This window comes from Macaca nemestrina, chromosome 10 (genome assembly GCF_043159975.1).
Source record: "Macaca nemestrina isolate mMacNem1 chromosome 10, mMacNem.hap1, whole genome shotgun sequence".
NCBI classification, from domain to species: Eukaryota; Metazoa; Chordata; class Mammalia; order Primates; family Cercopithecidae; genus Macaca; species Macaca nemestrina.
In genome coordinates, this window is record NC_092134.1 from 26,087,137 (window position 1) to 26,095,024 (window position 7,888).

The 7,888-nt window shown below is 42.9% G+C and overlaps 1 long non-coding RNA gene across 3 annotated transcripts in view; it reads right to left on the reverse strand.

Moving 5' to 3' along the window:
- LOC105497674 (uncharacterized) overlaps positions 1-3,820 on the reverse strand; it is a 58,771-nt gene extending 54,951 nt beyond the window's left edge. For 2 of the 3 annotated variants that reach the window (XR_011608506.1, XR_011608505.1), the window contains exons 1-2: positions 3,738-3,820; positions 1,812-2,131 (exon numbers count right to left, since the gene is read on the reverse strand). This is a non-coding gene — a long non-coding RNA (uncharacterized lncRNA). The remainder of the gene's footprint in view (positions 1-1,811; positions 2,132-3,737) is intronic. The other variant, XR_011608507.1, reaches the window with a different exon arrangement.
- Between the last annotated feature and the right edge of the window lie 4,068 nt (positions 3,821-7,888).

Sequence of the window (7,888 nt, forward strand, 5' to 3'; positions counted from 1 at the left end):
TACTCATAGCAGTATTGTTTGTAACTGCCCAAAACCGGAAACAACCCAAAAGTCCATCAACAGTAGAATGAGCAGATAAATTGTGACCTATGGATACAATGAAATTATATTCAGCAATAAGAATGAATGAAATAATCCTACACATAATAAATGAATAAATCTCAAGAAAATAACTTGAGCAAACAAAAAAGCCAGACACAAAAGTGTACATACTTTATGATTCTATTTAGATGAAGAAAGGCAAAACTAATCTGTTTTTAGAAGTCAGGCTAGCAGTTACTGCTTAGCGTATGGCTGGGGACTCATGACAGGGAATAAGCAAGGAGTTCTGGGTTGTTGGTAATATTTTATTTCTTGACCTAGGTGGTGGCTATATGGCTGGATTCACGTTGTAAAAATTCATTGAATGCTACATTTTGACTTTTGCATTTTTCTGCATGAGTGCTATACTTTAGTAATGTTTATTAAAATAAAGTGAAAAATATAAATAAATAAATAAAATTGGGGGAGGAGGGTCTGCTAGAGTCCTTCAGCCCACTCCAAAGTGCTGCTGTGATAGGTTTGTCTGATGCACACACAGCAGGTCAGTATACTTAGGCAACAGGGATTGCAGCAGAGAAAGAGTTTAATAATTGTAAGGCAACCAAATGAGGAGATGGGAGGAAACCTCAAATCCACCTCCCTGAGGAGTTTGGGTCGAGAGAGTTTAAGGGGTTTGGAGTGGGCTGAGGTGTGGAGATCATTGATTAGTCAAAGAGTGCAGGTGAAGTCATGGGACAGGGAGATGAAGAAACTGCATCCTCATGCTGATTCGATTCCTCTGTGGGGATCTTTAAACTGGTTGGCATAAGCCATTCTACTGGAATTCAGGATCTGAAGAACATCTCAAACAATTCCTAAACAAAAGGCTTATGACCCTAATGTCAGAAATCCTATCTATAGAAATATTGGGGATGCAAATGGTCAGTATCTAGTGCTACGACTTTCAGATACAAGAAAGTGCGCCCAAGTGTCCACTGATTATTGTTTAATTATAACTGTATTTCTGCCCAGAACCAGCATGTAACTCTTATTAGCCCTGTGAGGACGGTTTCATGCCTCCATGGCCCAGCTTAGCTCCCAGGACAGAAGGCTGCCAGGGTACTCTGAAGGATACCGGCTCAACTTCCTCCTCCCCTCAGCTAAGCTGGACCACGGGTGCCTCAGCCTCCCAAGACTGTCAGCTCCTTCTGACTCTTGCACTGCCCTTTCCCACTCCCTCTAACCACTCTGCAGCTGCCACCGGAGGGGTTTATCGGAAACGTTCAAGCATTATACTTTCATATCCAGAACTACTTGCTCTTTTCTAGGAAATACAGAGGGATCAGACTAGTTCCTTTTAAATCTTTTTTGTTGCTGTTTTGTTTTGAGATGAAGTCTCACTCTGTCACCCAGACTATAGTGTAGTGGCGCAATCTCGGCTCACTGCAACCTCTACCTCCCGGGTTCAAGTGATTGTCCTGCCTCAGCCTCCCACGTAGCTGGGACTACAGGCATGAGCCACCATGCCCCGCTAATTTTTGTATTTTTAGTAGCGACGAGGTTTCACCATATTGGCCAAGGTGGTCTCAAACTCCTGACCTCAAGAGATCCGCCCACCTTGGCCTCCCAAAATACTGAGATTACCGGCGTGAGGCACCGCGTGCCCGGCCTTAAATCTTAAACAGAGTGCATTTCCCAATTCACACCCTTTCTAGTGAATTGCACTGAAGCTGTCTGCACCACCCTCCTGTGGGAAACACCCCTCAGGATGCTGGTGACTGTGAATTTACCTTTCTGAGGGAGGTTCTCCCCATTGGCCATAATAGCTGCCTTTTAGGAGGGTTTCCTTTTCACCACATCCTGTGTTAGGTGCTTTGAATGCATCATCGCATTTAATCTTCACAACAAGCTTTTGAGGTAGATACTATTATCATCTTCACTTTCCAGACAAGGAAGTAAGAGCCAGCACAAAAAAAGGTGTCAAGGCGATTTGCTCCTGTAAGAGAACTTCCCAAGGGATTCCGTCCTTCCAGCGGTTCCTTAGTGAATTCCTGCAGCACGTCCCAGAAGAGTAGAGGGTGAAGAAAGGCTGTTCTAGCTGAACGTCTCACTTCAATGATAAACATATGAATAATGATTATAGGAGGGAAGTATGTTAAATGCCCAAGAAAGACATAAACAAAGGAGGGACAAAGAGGTAAGATAACCTCACAACAAGGAAAGGAAGAGAGGAAAGGAGGAGACACCAGTTGGAGGAGGTGGTATTGAGTGACCCTCAGTAAGCAGCCAAGAATTGGACAGGAAAAGATGAAGCAGGGACCCATGTAGACCAAAGCAGGGAGGTGGGAGAAACCAGGCATGATTAGAAAGCACTAGGAGTGGCCAGGTGCGGTGGCTCACACCTGTAATCCCAGCACTTTGGGAGGCCGAGGCTGGTGGATCACAAGGTCAGGAGATCGAGACCATCCTGGCTAACATGGTGAAACTCTGTCTCTACTAAAAATACAAAGAGTTAACTGGGCATGGTGGCAGGCGCCTGTAGTCCCAGCTACTAGGGAGGCAGAAGAATTGCTTGAACCCAGGAGGTGGAGGTTGCAGTGAGCCGAGATCACGCCACTGCACTCCAACCTGGCGACAAAGTGACACTCCGTCTCAAAAAGAAAAGAGAAAAGAAGAAGAAGAAGAAGAAGAAGAAGAAGAAGAAGAAGAAGAAGAAGAAGAAGAAGAAGAAGAAGAAGAAGAAGAGGAGGAGGAGGAAGAGGAGGAATAAGAAGAAGAAGAAAAAGAAAGAAAGAAAAAAAGAAAGAAAGAAAGAAAAAGAAAGAAGGGAGGGAGGGAGGGAGGAAAGAAAGGAAGAAAGAAAGAGAGAGAGAAAGAAAGAGAGAGAGAGAGAGAAAGGAAGAAAGAAAGAAAGAAAGAAAGAAAGAAAGAAAGAAAGAAAGAAAGAAAGAAAGAGAGAGAGAAAGAAAGAAAGGGGTCCAGTGTGGCCAGTGTGTAGTGTGCAGAGAGGCAATTGAGAGGTGGGGCTGGAAAAAGAGGCTGGGTGTCCCTCAATGGCAGTGTGATGATCAATTTTATGTGTCAAATTTACTGGGCCATGGAGTGCCCACATATTTGGTCAAACATTATTCTGGGTGTTTCTGTGAGGGTCTTTTTGGATGAGATTAATATGTAAATAAGTGTACTGAGTAAAGCAGCTTACTCTCCCTAATGTGGGTAGGCCTCATCCAATGACTTGACAGACTGAATAGCACAAAAAGGCTGACCCCTCTCGAGTACGAGAGAATTCCTGTTGCCTGATTGCCTTTGAACTGGGACATCAGCTTTTTCCTGCCTTTGGACTTGAACTGAAATGTCCTCTCTTTCTGGGTCTCAAGCCTTCTAGACAGCACCATCAGTTCTCCTGGTTCTCAGGCCTTTGAGCTCAGACTGGAACTGCACCCTCAGTTCTCCTGGGTCTCCAGCTTGCCGACTTAACCTGCAGATCTTGGGACTTGTCAGCCTCTATAATCCTGTGAGTTTGTTCCCTACAATATCTATCTATATGGAGAACCCTGACTAACACAGGCAGGAAAAGGAGTTGACACTAAATTTGGTGAACAGCGGGGAACAAGTGAAGGGTTTGGCAAGTGGGCTTTGGAAACATGAATTCAGCAACGGAGTGAGGCGTTTCCTCTCTGGGGAAATACTCAGTTCAAGGGCACCTCTTCACCCACCTTTTAATAGTTGTGAAGGTCTTTGGTTGAAGGATTGGTCTGAAAGTGCTGTGGTCTTCTGGCTCTAAAGTAATTCTAGAATCACATTCAGGTCATAGATATCTCACACAAACAAAGGGCTCTGTCATATGATTTTAAATTTTAAAGGTACAAGAATATCCAGTGAAAAGTGCCATTCCCACTTACATCCTTCATCTACATACAATTTCCTTCCCCAGAGGATTCCAGTGTTAGCAGTTCCCAGAAATATTTTGTTCATATACATGCATATTTTTTTTCACTTTCCTACAAACAGCACAGTAGACACACTATGTTTGAACCTCGCCTTATTCAGTTGACAATATATCTTGGGGATCATTCCTTACCAGTGCATAAAGATCCTCTCATCCTTTTTGTGGCTATATAATATTCCATGGCTGGGATGTGACATCGTTTTATTTAACTGGCCCTCTAGGGGTGGGTATTTAAGTTGTTTTTATTATTTTGCTATTACAAACGATGCTGCAATTTAAAAACAAACAAAAACTCTTGTACATATGGTACTTCACACATAGGCAAGTATTTAGGTGACAGAAGTCAGACATTCTCCTGCTCAAGACCCTCCATCACCTTCCTGTCATACTCAGAACAACATCAAAGTCCCTCCCACAGCCTTCAAAGTCTCACATGATCCGACCTCTGGCTCCTCTCCAATTCCTCTTTCCCCTGGCTCACTCTCCACACTGTCCTGCTTTCTCTTTCACAAACACGAGCTCCTTCTCACCGCAGGGCCTTTGCATTCATAATTCTCTCCACCTAAGAGAGCTGCACAGCCCTCTCCCTCCCTCCACCAGCTCTCTGCTCAAAAGTCTTCCCAGAGAGGCCTTTCCTGACCATCCAGCTAAAGTAGTCCCATCTGTCACTTTTTTTAGAGACAGAGTCTTGCTCTTCACCCAAGCTGGAGTGCAGTGGCATGATCTCAGCTCACTGCAACCTCTGCCCCTCAGGTTCAAGTGATCCTCCCACCTCAGCCTCCCTAGTAGCTGGGACTATAGGTGTGCATTACCATGCCACCATGCCTGCTAATTTTTTTTATTTTTTGTAGAGACAGAGTTTCGCCATGTTGCCCAGGCTGGTCTCAAACTCCTGGCCTCAAGTGATCCACTCACCTTGGTCTCCCAAAGTGCTGGGATTACAGGTGTGAGCCACAACCGCTGGCCTTGCTCTGTCACTTTTAATCCACTTTCCCCATTCTGTTTTCTTCATAGCACTTACTGCTACCTGAAACTACGTTTGCTTAATTTTATTTGTTTCTTTATTTTCCATCTCCCCAATCGAACATAATAGAACATAATCTCCAGGAGAGCAGGGACTTTGTTTTGTTCACTGCTATATCCACAGCTTCAGCAACAGTAGCTGGCATATACAGTCAACTCTCCATATCCTTAGGTTCCACATCCATGGATTCAACCAATTGCAAACCAAAAATATTTGGGAAAAAATTGCATCTGTACTGAACATGTACTGACTTTTTTCATATCATTATTCCCTAAACAATACGGCATAACAACTATTTACATAGCATTTACATTGTATTAGTTATTATAAGTAATCTAGAGATGATTTAAAGTATATGGGAGGAAGCTTGTATGTTGTATGCAAATACTACATTATTTTATATTAGGGACTTGAGATCCATGGACTTTGGTATCTGTGGGTGGTCCCGGGATCAATCCTCCACAGATACCCAGGGATGACTGTAGTAGATGCCCAATAAATATATGTTGAAGGAAGAAATTTAGTGTCTCACCTGTCTTAGAAATGTGCCTGGCCCGTGGGAAAGGTTCAGGAGATATACGTTACATGGGTAATTGCCTGTGATCTAGTTATTTCCATAATTGTTTCTCTTTCACTCTAGATTACAAACTCTCTGAGGCCAGGTATCCCGTATTTATAACCCACATCACCTATGTATCCCAGAGCTTTATACATTATAGGCCATGCATTTATTGACGTCTTTGCCTCTAAAGTGGGTGGTAACTGCCGTGCACCTATGATGCACTCCATCGATATTTTTAAATTGCTACTGAACATTTCCACTTAAACGTTCCATTACTGGGTTCATTATGAAGAAAGAACACAGACATTAAACAAGCGAATGACCACATGGGGAAGATCTGACCCTCATTTTGATTCATTGGATGATTTTATGTCTACAGCGTTAGCAACCTGCTATTTAACTGTGCCACAATAATTTTGTTGAATACAGAATCGGATCCACTCATAATATGATTGGGTTTTTTTTAAAGTGCCACTTTTGCTGTTTTTAAAGGATGCATCTTTGAACTAGCATTTTCAGGACATCTTGTTTCAGAAAGTTGCGTCTTCAGTGAAATTCAATAGCCTTGATGAGAAGCACTTTTTGGAATAAACAAGTGAAAGAGAGAAGAGACTTTTCTGTTTGATCCAAAGGCCACAGGAGAATGAAATTGTCAAACACTTTTGCCCCCGTGAGAAAGCTAAAGAGCTGAGTTAAAGCTGCTTCATTACAGAGGGAAGTGAAGAGTGGAAAGGAGAGAAGGGAAAGAATGTTGGCGTTATTTAGTTAATTTCCTACGGAAAACTCCAAGCATGCGACACCCGTGTGCTTGCGCTGTGGCATCCATCCGGAGCTTGGCTTCTTCCAGTGGAATCAGGGGCTGTGCCCAGGCACTGAAGTGATGTGGGTTCTTATTTCATCCAGACATCCACTTGTTATACACAAAGCTTGGGAGGATTTGTATTCTCTCTGATTCTGGAGGAATCAAATTTAGAAACAGGACAGAAAGGGAATTTTCTAGAATCTAATGACTGCCATTATAAGCCAAAGGCACAATGTTAGCTCAGGGCGGCGTGATAATGAAGTTGGTCATTAGCAGTTAGGAAATATTATTTCTGCAAATCCTGCTCTGGCGAACTACGTGAAATTGGTTGGAAGATTACAGATTGCCAGTTTATCCTGCTCTCGGTGGCCTGGCACATAGTAAGAGCTGGGTGTCATCACGAGTTTTCCCATTTGTACGAAAACAATAGAAGCTGAATAAAACTGAAAAAAATCTGTAAAATATCTGGAAAGAATATAGACTGGTGAATATTTTTAAAAGTGATCAGATTCTAAGGAATGGAGCAGGATTTCTCAACCATAACACACATACACACCCATTTTAAAGGAAAAAAAATTCTCCTCCTCCCCAACCAAAGAATTTATTTGCCATAAGAAACAAAAGCCATTTTGCTAAATGGCTGTGAATGGCAAATAAGGATGCACAAAGAGAAGTTTTATCTTTCTCTTTATAACTGATGAAGTATTTTAAGATTACCATGAAAAATACATACTATATTTTAAAATTCTGGTAGAACATGCAGACTCTAGTTTAAGAAATACTGTGTTGAAGAAGATCTGGCTTCTGTCAACTTCAGCTTCTATCATATGGTCACTGGCTTACAACCGACATTTTTCACATAAACCTAAAAGTATGTTAACTATTAGTTAGAAGTAAAAGAGGAAAATGCATACAAAATTGATGCATTTCTTCTTCCTCTTCCACCTCTTCTTCCTCCTCCTCCTCTTCCCCTTCCTCTTCCTCTTCCCCTTCCCCTTCCTCTTCCTCTTCCTCTTCTTCTTTTTCTTCTTCTTCTTCTTCCTCTTCCTCTTCCTCTTCCTCTTCCTCTTCCTCTTCCTCTTCTTTTCTTTGGAGACAGAGTTTCACTGTTGTTGCCCAGGTGGGAGTGCAATGGCCCAATCTTGCTTGGCTCATCACAACCTCCACCTCCTGGGTTCAAGTGATTCTCCTGCCTCAACCTCCGGCGTAGCTGGAATTACAGGCATGCGCCACCACACCCAGCTAATTTGTACTTTTAGTAGAGATGGGGTTTCTCTGTGTTGGTCAGGCTGGTCTCAAACTCCAGACCTCAGGTGATCCACCCGCCTCTGCCTCCCAAAGTGATGGGATTACAGGTGTGAGCCACTGCGCCCAGCCTGGTGCATTTCTTTAATATGACTTTGCTTCTATTTTTGTAAGTCATGAAACATCAGGTTTGATAGGCGTGTCTTCCCCCAAGAAATGGTTGAGTTAGTGTTACAGGTTAAAATCCTCAATTAGCCAGAATATTCAAGGATGCACGTGATCCTA